The sequence below is a fragment of the Hemitrygon akajei genome, chromosome 3, assembly GCF_048418815.1.
Source record: "Hemitrygon akajei chromosome 3, sHemAka1.3, whole genome shotgun sequence".
NCBI lineage: Eukaryota > Metazoa > Chordata > Chondrichthyes > Myliobatiformes > Dasyatidae > Hemitrygon > Hemitrygon akajei.
In genome coordinates, this window is record NC_133126.1 from 159,689,175 (window position 1) to 159,708,145 (window position 18,971).

Below are 18,971 nucleotides of genomic sequence, written 5' to 3' on the forward strand. Positions count from 1 at the left end.
GTAGTGGATATGATCCTGTCCATCACAGATAAATTCCTCCCCACCATTGAGCACATCTACATGGAGCATTGTCACAGGAAAGCAGCATCCATCATTAGGGACTCTCACCATCCAGGCCATGCTCTCTTCCCACTGCTGCCATCAGGAAGAAGGTACCGGAGCCACAGGACTCACACCACCAGGTTCAGGAACAGTTATTATCCCTCAACCATCAGGCTCTTGAACCAGAAGGGATAATTTCACTCATCTTCATCTGGCCCATCACTGAACTGTTACTGCAACCTATGGACTTACTTTCAAAGATTCTTCATATCATGTTCTTGATATTTATTGGTTATGTATGTAAACATTTATTTATTTTTGTAATTGCAGTTGTCTTTTGCACATTGGTTTTACACCCAGTTGGTGCTGTCTTTCATTGATTCTATTATAGGTATTGAATTTATTGAGTATGTCTACAAGAATATGAATCTCAGGGTTGTATATGGTGACATATATATATTTTGATAACAAATTTACTTTGAGCTTTGAATGAGGTGAAGGAGAATCCCAAGCACTTCCACAGATATGTTAAGAGTAAAAGGATAGGAAGGAACAACTTCAGTCCTCTAGATAATCAGAGTGGTCATCTATGCATCGAGTCAAAAGAAATGGGGGAGGTCTTAAATTGATTTTTTGCATCTGTATTTACTCGGGAGTCAGACGTGGACATTATAGAAGTGAGGCAGATCAGCAGTGAGGGCATGGACAACATACAGATTACAGGGTATGAGCTGCATGCTGTCCTGAAGCAAATTAGGGTAAATAAATTCCTAAGGCCTGAAAAGGTGGTCCCTTGGACACTGTGGGAGGCTAGTGGAGAAATTGTAGTGCCTCTAGAAGAGGCACAGTATGTAAAAGATCCTTAGCCATGGGTGAGGTAACAGAGGATTGGAGGATAGTTAATGTTGTTCAATTGTTTAAGAAAGAGTCTAAGAATAGGAACATAGAAACATAGAAACCTACAGCATAATACAGGCCCTTTGGCCCACAAAGTTGTGCCGAACATGTCCCTACCTTAGAAATTACTAGACTTCCCCATAGCCCTCTATTTTCCTAAGCTCTATGTACCTATCTAAAAGTCTCTTAAAAGATCCTATCATATCCGCCTCCACCACCGTTGCTGGCAGCCCATTCCAGACACTCACCACTCTCTGAGTAAAAACTTACCCCTGACATCTTCTCTGTAGCAACTCCCCAGCACCTTAAACCTGTGTCCTTTGTGGCAACCATTTCAGCCCTGGGAAAAAGCCTCTTACTATTCACAGAATCAATGCCTCTCATCATCTTATACACCCTTATCAGGTCACCTCTCATCCTCCGTCGCTCTAATGAGAAAAGGCTGAATTCACTCAACCTATTCTCATAAGGCATGCTCCCCAATCCAGGAAACATCCTTGTAAATTTTCCACATCCTTCCTGTAGTGAGGAGACCAGAACTGAGCATAGTACTCCATGTCTGACCAGGGTCCTATATAACTGCAACATTACCTCTCGGCTCCTAAATTCAATTCCACGAGTAATGAAGCCAATACACTGTATGCCTTCATAACCACAGCGTCAACCTGCGCAGCTGCTTTGAGCATCCTATGGACTCAGACCCCAAGATCCCTCTGATCCTCAACACTGCCAAGAGTATAGTATTAATACTATATTCTGCCATCATATTTGACCTACCAAAGTGAACCACCTCACACTTATCTGGGTTGAACTCCATCAGCCACTTCTCAGCCCAGTTTTGCATCCTATCAATGTCCCGCTGTAACTTCTGACAGCCCTTGACACTATCCACAACACCTCCAACCTTTGTGTCATCAGCAAACTTACTAACCCATCCCTCCACTTTCTCATCCAGGTCATTTATAAAAATAATAAAGAGGAAGGGTCCCAGAACAGATCCCTGAGGCATACCACTGGTCACTGACCTCCATGCAGAATATGTCCCATCTACAATAACTCTTTGCCTTCTGTGGGCAATCCAGTTCTGGATCCACAAAGCAATGTTCCCTTGGATCCCATGCCTCTTTACTTAATCCTGCTCACTAAGGCCTTCTCATGGCCCCTTCAGGCTCTTCTAATTTCCTTTTTAAGCTCCTTCCTGTTCGCCTTATGATCTTCTAGATCCCTAACATTTCCTAACTCTCTGAACCTTTTGTAAACTTTTCTTTTCTTCTTGATTAGATTTATTTGCAGCCTTTGTACACCACAGTTTCGGTACCCTACCATAATTTCCCTGTCTCATTGGAATGTACCTATGCAGAACGCCACATAAATATCCCCTGAACGTTTGCCACATTTCTTCCATACTTTTCCCTGAGAACATCCGTTCCCACTTTAAGCTTCCAATTTCCTGCCTGAAATTTCCAATTCCCCTTACTCTAATTAAAAGCTTTTCTAACTTGTCTGTTCCTATCTCTCTCCAATGCTATTGCAAAGGAAATAGAATTATGATCATTATCTTTCCCACTGTGAGATCTGACACCTGACCAGGTTCAATTCCCAATACCAAATCAAGTACAGTCTCTCCTCTTGTGGCTTATCTAGATATTGTGTCAAGAAGCCTTCTTGAACACATAAGCCAGAAAATTATAGGCCGGTGTCCCCGGTATCAGTGGTGTGTAAGTTATTGGAATGTATTTTAAGGCACAGGATATATAAGTACTTTGAATGATAGGGACTGATTAGGGATAGTCAGCATTGCTTTGTACATGGTAGGTTGTATTCAACAAATCTTATAGTGTTTTTCAAGGAAATTATCAGGAAAGTTGATGAAAGCAAGACGGTGGATGTTGTCTCTGTAGACTTTATCAAGGACTTTTACAGGGTTCATTATGAGAGATTGGTCAAGAAGGTTCAGTCACCTGGCATTCAAGATGAAATAGTAAATTTCAAAGGTTCAAAGGTCCAATTTAATGTCAGAGAAATGTATACAATATACATCCTGAAATGCTTTTTCTTTGCAAACATCCACAAAAACAGAGAAGTGTCCCAAGGAATAAACAATAGTTAAACATAAGAACTTCAAAGTCTCTCCCAGCTCCACTCCCTTCCATGCGTAAGTGGCAACGAGTAACGAATCCCCTCCCCCCACTGGCAAAAAAAGCATTAGCTCCCACCACTGAGCACTCAAGCATGAGCAAAGCAATAACAAAGATATATACTTGCAGTTGCCCAAAAGACTTTTCACCCAGCATTTGACATACCACAGGTTCTCTCCCTCCCTAATAAGGAAGATGGAGGCTTCTCCATTTTACCAGCAAGTGGGGAGACATAACAAACAACTCATTGGTTTATGATGTTAAAAGTCCATTACGTCACTTTTGTCGAGCACTGTGCTTGAAGATCGCAGAGATCCCGGGTCTTTGGGCACACAGCAGTAGATTTTCCGACTTCCCCAACGACAGACGGGTCTCCTGTCATGACACCGACCCTCGATCCGCCTGTCTACAGAGCCCCGAGATCTTAGGCTTCAAAATCCAAGCCGGACTCTTAGGCCGAATCCTTAGCATTCTGAACAACAACCAGTCCTGAAACCCCAAGAACGGATCCCATTCCCGCAAAGAACTGAAGTCAGTGTGTAACTCCAGGTCGGGGTCTTCAAAAGAACCCTGAAAGGGAAAAATAAAGATATTAAAAATGGAAATAGAGCTTTTTCTGAAGATGCAAGCAAAGGAGTCACAGTTTAGCTCCGCCTCCAAGTGATTAGACATTAGCTTTGCAGGAGAGGCCAGAGAGTAGTAGATGTTGCCTCTATTTCTGAAGGCCTGTGATGAATAGTGTGTCATCAGGATTATTGCTGGGTCCATTGTTGTTTGTTATTTTTATCAATAATCTGGATGATAATGTGGTAAATTGGATCAACAAATTTGAAGATGACACCAAGATTGGGGGTGTAATGAACAGTGGAAAGACCATTGTGGCTTTTAGCGGAATCTGGATCAGTTGGAAAAATGGGCTCAGAAACGGTAGTTGGAATTTAATGCAGTCAAGTGTGAGGTGTTGCACTTTGGGAGAACAAGCTATGGTGGGGCTTACATGACGAGCAGTGGGGCACCGTGAAGAGCAGTAAAACAGAGGGATCTGCGAGTACAGATCCTAATTTCTTGAACGTGGCATCACCAGTATATAGGGTTGTTCTGAATGCTCTTGGCACATTATCATTCATAAGTCATATTGAGTATAGGAGTTGGGATGTTACTTTGAAGTTGGATCGGACATTGGTGAGGCCTTATTTGAAATATTGTGTGCAGTTTTGGTCACCTACATATAGGAAAGATCTTAATAAGATTGAAAGAGTGCAGAGTAAATTTACAAAGGATGTTGTGAGGACTTGAGGACCTGAGTTATAGGGACAAGTTGGACTTTATTCCCTAAAGTGTAAAAGAATGAGGGGAGATTTGATAGAGGTATACAAAATTAGTCCGTGTCTTTATTGATGCTTTCCTGAATGCTTGAGTGCTTGGTGGAGGGTGCCGATGCTTTTTTTGCTGGTGGGGGAGGGGGGATCATAGCTTTGCTGCTGCTTACGTGTGGGAGGGGGGAGCTGGGGGGTGCTTTGTGGTTCTAACATTTAACTGTCATTTATTCTTTGGGGCACTCCTGTTTTTGTGAATGGTTGTGAAGAAAATGAATTTCAGGATGTATATTGTATACTTTTCACTGGCATTAAGTGTACCTTTGAAACCTTTGAAATTATGAGGGGTATAAATAGGGTAACTGCAAACAGGCTTTTTCCATTGAGGCTGGGTGAGACTGGAATGAGAGGTCATGGCTTAAGGATGAAAGATGAAATGTTTAAGGGGAACATGATGAGAAACTTCTTCACTCAGAGGTTCGTGAGAGTGTAGAATGAGTTGCCAGCAGAAGTGTCGGATGCAGATTTGATTTCAGCATTTAAAAGTAGTTGGGATAGGTACGTGGATGGGAGGGTTATGTCCCAGATTCAGGTCAATAGAACTAGGCAGATTCGTGGTTTGGCATGGACTAGATGGGCCGAACTGCCTCCTTCTGTGCTATGACTTTATAAGTAGTTGACATTTTGGGCTGAGACCTTTCATCTGTCCTGATGAAGGATCTCAGTCCAAAATGTCAGCTGCATGTTCCTCTCCATAGATGCTGCCAGACCTGTTGATTACCTCCAGCATTTTGTATATGTTGCTCTGGGGATTTTCAGCATCTGCAATACTTCTTGTGATCAAGACTCTTGGTGAGTTAGGTAGCATCTATGAAATGGGAGAGAAAGAGAGAGTCAACATTTCAGACCAATGACATTTATCACTCCACAGATGCTCCCTAACCTGCTGAATATCTCCAATTATTTTTGATTTTTTAAAAATTTCCTATCTCCTGTATCAACAATTTGTTTGTATAAGACCCTAAGATTGTGATCAGATTGGGCCACTCAGCCAACCGAATCTGCATCACCAATTTATCATGACTGATGTATTTCCCTCTCAACCCCATTTTCCAGCCTTCTCCTGTAACTTTTCACTCACTGACTAATCGAGAACATATCAACCTCTGCCATAGATACACCTGGATGATTTGTCTCCACAGTCGCCTGCGGCAATGAATTCCATATATTCACCAACCTTAGGCTGAAGAAATTCTTCCTCATCTCCGTTCTAGATAGACATTCCTCTATTCTGAGGCTGTTGCATCTGGTTTCATGCTAAATATAAAGTTAATTTGGATGTTATAATTATGAATTTAACTCTAGTTGATCTTGCAAGGAAAAACAAGGAGTAAAGCTAGTAAAGCATAAATATTTAGTCATTTCAGAACTGGATTCCCTACTTACAGTGCATTAAATACAACAGAGTAACTGGGAAACGTTTTTGGTGCATATCTTGAATTGGAGATTATTACTCTTATTTAATAATGGCTCTGTCTGCTTTAACTGTGCTATGGAAGGTGAGGGTATTTACTCTACAATTGAACAATTTAGGAAAGGTACTTCAGAGGAGACAGCACATAAGCCAGAGGACCAACTTCAACTTAAACATTCATAGAATTCTTCCAAAAACTGAAGGCACTTTGATCATCCCTGGTGGTTTGTTTACTTCTAGAAGAGGTATTTCTACTTTAATACATTGCCAGTATTAGATTCTCCATTTTACTCCTAAAATAAGGAATATTGTTTGCAGATGGGAATGAGAAGCAATCTAATAAAAGCTAACTTCATTTAATAAAACTGTAGGAATGAAATCTGAACAGTTGGCCTGTTAAATGAGTTCATTCAGCTGCATCACTGAGCAAAACGTTTAGCCATTTACAGAGGAATAACTTTTTTTTAAAATGGACAGGGACTGCTGTCCATTACATTCAGACTTGCCAGGAAAAACTGCTCCTGTGTGGTTTTGAGTTTTTTTTTGTTCAGGAGGAGGGACTTGGAGGCTGATGTTCATGCTTTGTTTTTGTTAGTTTTTTGTGTGGGGAGGAAGATTTTAGTGGTTGATGATCATGTTACCTTTCTTTTCTTTCATGGTTTCATGGCTACCCAGAGAAGAAAAAAAATTCATGTTGTATAACTTTAATAATAAATGAACCTTTGGAGCTTTGAAAACAAATGCATTATCAATTATCATTCAACCAGACCAACTGATATGTTCTCACCAATATACACCATTTATAATGAGCAGGCGACTAGACAGAAGTCTGTAAAGGCCTCTGAAAAGGTAAGAAAAAACAAAAGGTCCTCAGCAAAGTTACCTGCTAAGAGACAAAATTTATTATTAATTGTATTTGCAACGAAATGAAGACAACAGGAATGCATCTGAGAGCGAATAATACTGATAAAATATCAGATATATTTGGATAACTTGATTAGTTAGCTATAAACTCTATCACTTAACTTCACATAGGATAAGCCATGGGAATATGTTTGGTTGGAAATATAATTATATACTTTTTTCGTTTGTTTTTTTTATGTCATTGAAAACTTGATTTTCTTCAGCACAAAGAAACGATAACCACCATGTCCCAGTGCTTTGTATCACTTCTGAGCCTGTCATCCTTGCAGCCCTGAGGTGATTTTTGTTTTCTCCGTGCAATGGCTCATTTTCAAGTATTGAAATGTACTTGGATTACACCTGAGGGACAGTATGTTCCCTGCTGCATGGCATTTGACTGCAAAACTGGCAGGATAAGTACATTGTTATACTACATTACCGATATTCTTACAAACGTAGGTTATCTTATCCCAACTGAAGCAACTGGTTCCTTCCCCCCATCCCCACATCCCACACTGCTTAACACTGACTCATCAATGAGGCCAGATGTCACAACCTACCTCACTCCTGCTCCTGATCCCCCAAGGAACTGCCCTCTCCTCTGGAAAAATGCTTATTCCTCCTGAGCTACTCTGCAGTTCCCAACTACCAGATCAGTTTATTCCATCCAGTCCCCAAAAAAACCTCCTTGAGCTAGCGTCAGTAGCGGAGGACCAGGGACACATCTCTGCCTCCAAAAGTTCACTATGCCCAGTGTGTAATGTCCGAGGCCCACAGAGGCTTGCTATTCAGTCCTATCCACCAGCTCAGAGATAACAGGAGCTGTGTGATCAACAGCCTGCATAACCAGCAACATGGGTGAGGCATCTGGAGACAAACTGACCGCCAGTTCTGGGCCATTCAAGTACTACACTAAAACTTCTAGGGTGGTAGAAATGCACGTTAAATCTGCCAGGTGAGAAAGAAACTAAGAACCCAGAGCAACAGGCTTAAGGATTGTTTGTTTAATTGATTCGTGGGAGCCATCTGACTGATTAGTCTAAGCAGCAGGCACTGCAATATTTAATGGGCTGTCCAAGCAATTCAGTGCGATTGATTGATATTCATCTAGGTCTGATGGTTCTCAAGGTCTCACCAATCAGGTGAAAGCTGCTGTCCTTACAGATAGTTACAGCTGGGGTCTTGCTCCAGTAAAGATGAATTAATTCATAGGCATCTTGCCACTGTAGACAATGTGCAGTTTTGCAGAAATTTTAGGTAATCTCATTATTTGTTTAGCAATACATACAACATAGGACAGTACAGCAACATACAGGGTCGTTGGCCCACAATGTTTTGCCGGAATTTTTAACCTACTCCAAGATCAATCTAACACTTCCCTCTTTAATTATTCTCCATTTTTCATTCATCCACGTGGTTAAGAGTTGGTTATGAAATGTCCCTAATGTATCTGCTTCTACCACCAACCTGGCAATGTTCTCCATGCATCCACCATTCTCTGTGTAAAAGAAACCTACCTCTAATATCCCCTCCCCCAAACTTTACTTCAATCACCTTAAAATTATGCAGTCTCAGATTAGCCATTTCAGCCCTGAGAAAAAGGTGCTGACTCTCTGTGTTAGATCAGTACAGCATAGGAACAGGCCTTATGGCCCACATTGTGGTGAACCAATTAAACAAACTCTTATCAAGTCTACCAAGTCACCTCATATCTTCCTTTGCTACAAGGAGAAAAGCCCTAATTTGCTCAACCTTTCCTCATGAAACATGTTCTCTCTAAAGCTTTTCACATCCTTCCCACAGTGAAATGACAGATCTCAAAGTTGAAGGTTCAACATAGATTTATTATTATAGTACACAGATATGTCACCACATGCTACCACATGCAAGAAGATTCATGTTCTTGCAGGTATTCACATTAAATACTACAGAACACAATGAAAAAACTGCACATAACAAAGGTGGACAAACAACCAATGCACAAAAGATAACAAACTGTGCAAATACAGAAAAGAAAAAAAAACACAAAATAATAAAAATACTGTAATTAGATTAGATAAAATAGATTAAATTAGATAGCAACACACACAAAATGCTGGTGGAACGCAGCAGGCCAGGCAGCATCTGTAGGGAGAAGTACAGTCAATGTTTCGGGCCAAGAACCTTCATCAAATCCAATGTTGAAGTGAGTGAAGTTATCCATCTAGTTCAAGAGCCTCATGATTGAGGGGTAATAACATTTCCTGAATCTGGCAGTGAAGGTCCTAAGGCTGCTGTACCTTCTTCCTGACGGAAGCGGTGAGAAGAGAGAGTGGGGGTCCCTGATGATGGATGCTGCTTTCCTATGATAGCGCTCCTTGTAGAAGAATTCCATGGAGGGGAGTGCCTTACCTGTGATAGACTGGGCTGTACCCATTTCTTTTTGTAAGATTTTCCATTCATGGGCATTGGTGTTTCCATACCAGGCTGTGATGCAACTAGCAATACTCTCCACCACACACCTATGAAAGTTTGCCAAAATTTAGATGATATGCTGATTCTTCTAAGAAAGTAGAGGTGCTGCTGTGCCTTCTTTATAATGGCACTTACATGCTGGACTCACAACAAATCCTCTGAAATGATTAATGCCGAGGAATTTAAAATTAATGACCCTCACCACCTTTGATTTCCTGATGCGAACTGGCTCACGGACCTCTGGTTTCCTCCTCCTGTAGTCAATAACCAGCTCTTTGGTTTTGCTGACATTGAGTAAAAGGTTGTTGCTTTGACACTATTCAGCCAGATTTTCAATCTCCCTTCTATATTCTGACTCATCACCACCTTTGATTTTCCCTACAATAGTGGTGTCATCAGTAAACGTAAATATGGCATTAGAGCTGTAGTTAGCCTCACAGTTATTGTGGAGAAAATGTTGATGACAATCCAAAATGACTGGGGTTTGCAAATAAGGAAATCAAGGATCCAGTTGCACAAGGAGATACTCAGGCTTCAGTCTTGGAGCTTATTGATTAGTTCTGAGGGGATGATATTGTTAAATGCAGAGCTGTAGTCAATGAAGTGCTCTTCATCCTGACATATATATCTTCATTGTTCAGATGTTCCAGGGTTGAGTGAAGAGTCAATGAAGTGATAGCTGGTGTTGAACTATTGTGAAGGGAGGCAAATTGGAGCAGATCCAAGTCACTCCTCAGGCAAAAGTTCATATGTTTTATTACCAACGCTCAAAGCACTTCATCACATAGATGCAAGTCTCATTGAGGCAGATTACTATGTTCTTCTTAAACACTGGTATAACTGAAGCCTGCTTGAAGCAGGTGGGTAACTCAGATTGCCGAAGTGAGAGGCTAAAGATATCAGTGAATACTCCAGCCAGTTGATAAGCACAGGTCTTCAGTACTATATCAAGTACAGAGTCTGGGCCAGTTGCTTTCCATGGGTTTATCCTCCTGAAGGATGCTCTCACATCAGCCTCAGAGAATCAAATCATAGTGTTGATGGGGGTTGAGGGAGGTCATGAAGGTGCCTCCATGTTTTAATGGTCAAAGCAAGCATAAAAGGCATTGAGCACTTCTGGGAGTGAAACCTTTTTGTCACATACGCCTCTTGGTTTTATTCTGGAGGAGGTGATAGCATTCATAGCCATAGCTGTTGATCATCCTTCTGTGATTCAAGTTTGGTCCAGAATTGCCTCCTTGCATGTGAGATGGCTTTCTGGAGGTCATACCTGAACTTCTTGTATTTGACCTTGTGCCGACCTGAATGCCTCTGATCTGACCCTCAGCAGACTGCAGATGTCTTGGTTCATCCAAAGTTTCTTTTTGGGGAAGACTCTGGATGATTTTGTGGGGACACGCTTGTTCACAAATGATCCTCTGATGACTCCTTGAACATGGCTAGTCCACTGACTTGAGGCCATTCCATAGCCACTCTCTGTCTCCCACAAACACTTCATTGGTGTCCTTACCTCTGGATCCTTTCTCTTTAGCGCCTGTCTGTATGCAGGTAGTAAGAGGACAGACAGCCAGAATACAGTCTTGGGACATAATACTCCAAATGTGGTCTAACCGGAGTTTTATAGGGCTGCAACATTACCTCACAGCTCTTAAACCCAATCCCCTGATTAATGAGGTGGTTTATGTTTGAAAGTTGGGAGCAATGTGAAATAGTAATACTATACTGAAAGTTATGACAATTTTATTAAATGCATTTATAATACATAATAATTTAAACAAAGAACATTCATCAAATGTTTGATAGCAGGCTTTTAATGTAAATGGCATAAACAACTCCATTTGGAAATGTGTAGATATGGATACCAATGAACTGTTCTAGCAGTGCTTGTTCATCTATTCAATGGCACACTGCACCAACTTCAGTTCCAAAATATATCTCATTTAATTTTCTTCCAGGCACTTCAGCTTTGCTTTCATGCTGGTGCATTAGCATTTAATGGAGGTATCAGGACGGTATAATGTATGAGACTCTAGAAATGCTGATGGCTTTGTTTTGATTATTAGAATTAAGACCTGTATTATATTTTAAAGGAAATATTATTTTTGACAGACAAATGCAAGCTTTTATCCTGTCCCCATTCCCCACCACCACATGACCTAGTCTACAAACAGAAAGAGCATTTAGACCACATTAAAGAATGAAATGAGAAAATATTATTTCATCCACCAAGTTTGTTGATGCAGCACACAATAAGCAAAATGTAATATTAAGAATTTTTTCTGATTTGTTTGATATTGTTAATCAGCTGATGCTGTGTATTCAGCAGGTTATGAACCACAAAAGGCATGTTTCTGTGTAATGCTTTCCAAAGCCCAAAGCAAATCTTATGAAACTATAGGCTTTTCATCTAATGTTACAGGCTGAAGTACAGAGTCCTGCCCAGCTGCAGTCCACAGATGACATCTCCATGATCTTAACAGCATCTGAAATATTATGCCATGACCATAAGACACAGGAGCTGAAATTGGCCACTCAGCCCATCGAGACCACTCTGCAATTCAATCATGGCTGGTTTATTACACCTCCAAATCCCATTCGCTTGCCTTCTCCCCATAATATTTGACACCATTATTAATCAAGAACCTATCAACCTCCACCTTAGATGACTTGGCCTCCACAGCCATAAGCCATATGTTCATAATATGTTCATATTAATCATCTGCCCTATTCTTATCCCTACAACCACCAGTTTTAGTTTATTTATTTTCTATTTCCCCTCTATTAGAAGTGGTGAATCAAGCTGAAGGACCGTGTTTCAAATGACATTTCATCTTTGTCAAGTGTCATTTTTCACTTGTGAGTACATCATTGCAGTTTGAACCATGGTAGGCGTTTAGACCAAACTTTATTCTAGCCTGTCACAGTGACACTGAGCAGAGCAAGACGATAGATAATAAACAACACTCATGGAATTCTGTGTGATTTATTCCTTCCTTATTCTGGGATGCTAAGACTCACTGATAATTGGTCCCTCTTTCGAATTGCATGGAACAGTGATCTTGCTGCTATGCATAGCTTATTATCATACTACTGAGTCATCAAGGGAGTCCTGATCAATCTTTTTCTTCAGTTCATTCTTAAATGAACTTATAGGATACGTTTTTAGAATTATTTGCTGTGTCTAGTTCTTATATTAATCTTAATAGAAGAAAGAAAATCTCATGTTTGGATCCATTATTTCAATGCAGACAGTGAAATTTTAAATAACATACAAATTGTCCCTCAATTTCTTTCCTCCAGTGAATATATCTTAATTCCTATTAGGCTTAAAGTCCCATAATCTCCCTTGTTTTTGTTCTATTTTCCTATAGACTCATTAATTAATCAACCCGCATTTCAGATAGGGCATGCCAAAATGCACATAGTAAAAGCTTACCATTCCTGCAGCTTGTTGTTGGATTAGTACATAAATTCACTGCATAACATAGTACTGGGCCACTGATGTCAATTGAAATTTAAATCAGGAGAGACTTAGAAAAAAACAACCTGCCGACACATTTTTTTCCCCATTATACATTATCGAACAAAGCCAAGGTCTACCCCAATGACTTTATTTTGATACAATATATGCAATCAGCTTCCAGTCTGAGCCAAAGGAATTCAGTTCAAGTATATATCTGATTGGAGGCTCTTTTGGAGTTTAATCAACAGTTATTTAAATTAGCTTGGTCCCACTTGTTTTTTAGCAAAGTATTTCTTGGCATGACTAGCTTAAATTGGAGAGCTTAACTGAAGTCTTCGGAGAATGACAGTCAGAACAGAGAGTTCCTGTGGATAAGGAGAAAAATAAAATCCAGCCACATAAGAATATTATTTCCAGTTTAGTTAAGCACAGCAGGCTCAAGTATTTGTTAGTACAGGCTAAAATCTATAGTAAGCAGTTCCGCTGTTCACTTCTTGGCACATTACAAGGAAATATTTATTCTGCTGACTTACAAAGTCAAGAAAGGGCATGTGACAGAAGTAATCAAACTAGAAAAAAAGTGAGGACACTCCCTCATTCGCCTCCTGGCTCTTCAAATTGGCAAAAATTGTGAGCAGGAAATTACTAGTTGGTCCATCAAGTCTGCACCACTCTTAACACATTAGGACCATTCCCACTCTGGCATCCCTGGAGGGAGGTAACCGAATGAAAATGTAAACAATAAGAGAAAAGATCCACTGGAAAATAGTTTCACATCTAGCAGGGGGAAGTCAAACTCATTCATTGGATCATATGTTCTACGTGTCATCTGTGAAGCTGCTTGTTTCCAATTTGATGTGAGTTTAGCTCTGCCTTAGAGGAAGACAGTGTCAACATTAAATGTGATCTAAAGGTTCAGTACACCTCAGGTTAGGAAAAACCAACTAACATGCAATCTATTTCCATTCTAAGGTACTTTAAACTCACTCTGACTGATATCCAAAACCTAATTTATTGAACAGGATACATCCTTCCATAATCATGCACAAAAACCCTTTCATCATTATATAAACCTCCATATGACTCTGTAGCCATTATGTAAATAAAGCCAGGTCCTTCACTCTATTTGAAAGCAAAATCACTTTGAGCTAAAAAGAGTTATCATAACTCTTCCAGAGGCCTTTTCTAAATTTATATCATCTGCCACATATGAAGACCAGGTATGGGTGGCTAGATGTCAGAGCAAGTGAAAGTACTTATCAGTTCAGAGAGCCAAATCATACCTATATGAATTATGATAGGCTGAACAAAAAAAAATAAACCAGGCTAAATAAGAATAAAGTAGCTCATAGAATCATATAGTACAGATGCAAGCCCTTTGGTCCAAACTTCCACCAAGACTTTGCAGGGCTAATCTTATTTGCTTGCATTTAGAGTCGAAGAGTCACAGAGCACTACAACACAGGAAGAGGTCTAAAAGCCCATCTAGTCCATACCAACCTGGTCTTCTACCTAGTCAAATCTAACTGTAGCTGAGCCATAGCACCCTCCCATACCTCTCTCATCCATCAACCCATCCAAAGTTCTCATAAATGTTACAATTGAACCCAAATCTACTACTTCCACTGGCTGCTCGTTCCACACTCGTACTACCCTCTGAGTGAAGAAGTTCACCCTCAGATTCCCCTTAAATATTGACCTCTGGTTCCAATCTCATTCAAGCTTAATGATAAAAAAGGCCTGCTTACAGTTACGCTCTCTATACTTCTTATAATTTTGTACCCCTTTGTCAAATCTCCCCTTATTCTCCTGCACTCCAGGGAATAATGTCCTAACCTATTCAACCTTTCCTGATAACTAGTCCTTGAGACCTGCTAAAATTCTTGTAAGTTTCTCTGCACTCTTTCAAGCTTATTAATATCTTTCCTGTAAGTAGGTGATCTGAACTGCACACAATATTTCAAATTCAGCCTCATCAATGTCCAGTGTAACTTCAACATGACATCACAACATCTGTACTCGATGCCCTGATTTATGAAGGCCAATGTGCCAAAAGCTGTCTACATGATTCTATCTGCTTTCAAGGAATTATGGATCTGTATTCTCAGGTTCTGCTGCACATCTTTATGCCTCACCATTCACTGTGTAAGTTGTACCCTCACTAATCCTCCCAAGGTGAACCAAATCACACTTGTCTGCATTAAATTTTATCTAACATTTTCGGCACTTTTTCTGAACTGGTCAAGATCATTTTGCAAGTTTTGACAGCCTTCCCCAATACATCCCCAAACTTGGTGTCATCTGCAAATTTGCTGATCTGGTTTACCACAATGTCATCTAAATCATCAATATAGATGATAAACAACAATGGATCCAGCACTGATTCATGTGGCACACCACTAACACAGGCCTCCATTCAGAGAGACAACCATCTACTTCTACTCTCTGTCTTCTCCCGCTAAGCCAGTGTTGAATCCAATTGACTACTTCATTCTGAATACCAAGCAGCTTCAACTTCTGGATCAGCCTTCCATGCGGGACTTTGTCAAAGGCCTTGCTAAAGTCCACATAGAGAATATTCACTGCCTTTCCTTCATCAACCTTCATGGTAATCTTGAAAAACTCTATAAGATTGTTTATATGTGACCTACCAAACACAAAGTCATGCTGACTATCCCTAATCAAGCTCTGTCTAGCCAAATACAATACTTAAATATTCTGTCCCTTAGAATACCTTCAATTCACTATCCTCCAGTCCTCTGGCACCTCACACGTAGCTAAGGATGGTTTAAATACTTCTGCCATGGTCCCTGCAATTTATGAACTAGCCTCCCACAAGGTTTGGGGCACCATCTCATCAAGCCCCGGAGGTTTATCCACCTTAATTCACCTCAAGAAAGTAAGCACCTCGTCTTCTGTAATCCAATATGGTCCATGACCTCACTACTATTATGTCTCATTTCTATAGATTCCATGTCTGCTGCATGAGTAAATAACAGACACAAAAATGCATTTGAGGCCTCCCCAATTAATTTCAACTCCGGGCATAGATAGCCATGATGATCTTCAAAAGGATCCATTCTGTCGCTTGCTATCCTGTGGTCCATATCCCTCTGTAACTTTCCAATTCATGCACCTGCCCTAATGTCTTATAAATACTGTATTTATACCTGCCTCTCCCATTTCCTTTGGCAGCATGTTCTTTTAGCCGTCGTCTTCTGTGCAGAAATTCTGCTCCTCAATTCAGTTTTAAATCTTTCCCATTTACCTTAAATCTATGGCCTCTAATTTTAGACTCCCCTACATAGGGATGTCTGTGAGCATCCACCTTATCTATGTGCCTCATGATTTTATTAACCCCTATAAGATCCTCTACTATTTTCCTTTGCTCCACGGAAAACAGACACAACATATGCAGCATCTCCTGATAACTCAAGCCTTTCGGTTCGAGCAATGTTCTTACGAATTGTGTCTGCACCCTCTCTAGCTTAATCACATCTTTCTTATTATGACGACCAGAACTGCACACAATATTCCACGTGTGACCTCACCAATGTCTCAGGCAGCTGTAACATGACAATCCAACTCTTGTCCTCAATGTCCTGGCCAATTAAGGCAAGCCATGACACCTGACTCCATTACTACCTCGTCTATCTTAGTCTCTGCTTTTAGGGTGTCTACATTCTAATGGAAGGTCTTGGCCCAAAACATAACCTGTTTATTCCTCTCCATAGATGCTATCTGACCTGCTTAGTTCCTCCAGCATTTTGGGTGTGTATTTAGGGAACTACATACTTGTATCCCTGGATCTCGTTGTTCTGCAACAAACTGCAGATCTGCCATTTACTGTGTAACCCTGCCTTGATTTTACTTTCTAAAGTGCATTGCTTTGCACCTGTGTAAGCTAAACTCCATCTGCCATTCTTTTGCCCACTTTTCCACCTGCTGCTGTAACCTTAGACAATTTTTTCACTGTCCACTACACCATCAATGTTGCTGTCATCTGAAAACTTACTTATGCTGCCAACTACATTCTCATCTAAATAATTAATATATGTGACAAACAGTTTGACCTATCAGACCCTCACTACCCCGTCTCTTCCTGCCAGTCATGGTTACTAAACTTGCTCACTTATTTTTTTTATATATGGCTCAGCTTTCTCATTTGCCACACTACCACTTTGGGTTCCAACCCCACCCCTCACTTCACGAAATATCTGTTTAAATATTGCTGGGTAGGTCAAACAAATCTCCTTGCTGAGATATTGGTCCCCCTCCAGTTCCAGTGAAATCTTGCCTTGCACAGGTCACCTCTGTCCAAGAAGCTGAATAACACCCTCCTGCTCCAGCAATTCAGCCAAAAGTTCATCTGCCCTATCTTCCTATTCCTATCCTCACTAACATGATACCTGGTGCAAATTAGCGATTACAATCCTTCAAAACCTGTTTTCTAACCTTCTGGCTAACTCCCTAGATTCACATTACACTCTTACACCATCATAGGTTGCAGTAGACTAAATTGGATAGTCCCAAAATTCTGCCCGGGTATCTGTAGCAGGGCAGCACTCTGAGGATCCTGTTGTTTGATTTCTCAAGTGCTTTTAATACCATACAGCATTCAAGGTAGCTTGGCACCATTGTATCCTAAATAATGGACTACCTGACTGGCAGAACACATTTCGTGCGGCTTCAGAGCCGTGTGTCAGACATGGCCATAAGCCGCACTGGGGCTCCCTAGACAGCTCCCTTCCTGGATGCACCTGGATGACTGACTTGAGGGGAGCACCAATAGAGGCTGTGTACAAGAAGGGCCAGAGTCGCCTTTGCTTCCCGAAGAGTCTGAGGTCCTTTGGAGTATGCAGGCCTTTCCTTCACATGCTCTACCAGTCTGCTGTCACCAGTACAATCTTCTACATGGTGTTGTACTGAGACAATGGCTTCAACACAGGTAATGCCAATAGGCTCAATAAATTCAAGCAAAACACACAAAATGCTGGTGGAACATAGCAGGCCAGGCAGCATCTGTAGGGAGAAGCACTGTCGACATTTCGGGCTGAGACCCTTCGTCAGGACTAACTGAAAGGAAAGATAGTAAGAGATTTGAAAGTAGGAGGGGGAGGGGGAAATGCAAAATGATAGGAGAAGACTGGAGGGGGTGGGGTGAAGCTGAGAGCCAGAAAGGTGATTGGGGAAAGTGATACAGAGCTGGAGAAGGGAAAGGATCATGCGATGGGAGGCCTAGGGAGAAGGAAAGGGGGAGAGGAGCACCAGAGGGAGATGGAGAACAGGCAGAGTGGCAAAAACGAAGAGGGGGAAAAAAACTAAATATATCAGGGATGGGGTAAGAAGGGGAGGAGGGGCATTAACGGAACTTAGAGAATTCAATGTTCATGCCATCAGGTTGGAGGCTACCCAGCTGGTATATAAGGTGTTGTTCCTCCAACCTGAGTGTGGCTTCATCTTGATGGTAGAGGAGGCCATGGATAGACATATCAGAATGGGAATGGGACGTGGAATTAAAATGTGTAGCCACTGGGAGATCCTGCTTTCTCTGGTGGACAGAGCGTAGGTGTTCAGCGAAATGGTCTCCCAGTCTGCGTTGGGTCTCACCAATATATAAAAGGCCACACCGGGAGCACCGGACGCAGTATACCACACCAGCCGACTCACAGGTGAAGTGTCACCTCACATGAAAGGACTGTCTGGGGCCCTGAATGGTGGTGAGGGAGGAAGTGTAAGGGCAGGTGTAGTACTTGTTCCACCTACAAGGATAAGTGCCAGGAGGGAGATCGGTAGGAAGGGATGGGGAGGGGAATGAATGGATAAGGGAGTCGCATAGGGAGCAATCCCTGCGGAAAGCAGAGGGGGGGGGGGAAGATGTGTTTGGTAGTGGGATCTCGTTGGAGGTGGCAGAAGTTACGGAGAATTATACGTTGGACCTGGAGGTTGGTGGGGTGGTAGGTGAGGACAAGGGGAACCCTATCCCGAGTGGGCTGGCGGGCGGTTGGGGTGAGTGCTGATGTGCGGGAAATGGGAGAGATGCGTTTGAGAGCAGAGTTGATGGTGGAAGAAGGGAAGCCCCTTTGTTTAAAAAAGGAAGATATCTCCTTCATCCTGGAATGAAAAGCCTCATGCTGAATCCTGGAATGAAAAGCCCTGTCCTGATTAAACTGATTAGAAAGGCTCAGTCTGTTATAGAGGTCAAAATGGACACTCTGGTAGAACAAAGGATGCTTCGGAAAATCCTGGCAATTCTGCACAATGTTTTTCACCCTCTGCATGCC

General features: G+C 41.4%; 1 long non-coding RNA gene across 1 annotated transcript; it reads right to left on the minus strand.

The window, feature by feature from the left end:
- Positions 1-3,262: 3,262 nt before the first annotated feature.
- On the minus strand, positions 3,263-12,785 carry LOC140724259 (uncharacterized). Its single transcript, XR_012098077.1, has 3 exons — positions 12,661-12,785; positions 5,175-5,261; positions 3,263-3,647 (listed from the first exon to the last, which is right to left on the minus strand). It is a non-coding gene; the product is annotated as an uncharacterized lncRNA (long non-coding RNA).
- Between the last annotated feature and the right edge of the window lie 6,186 nt (positions 12,786-18,971).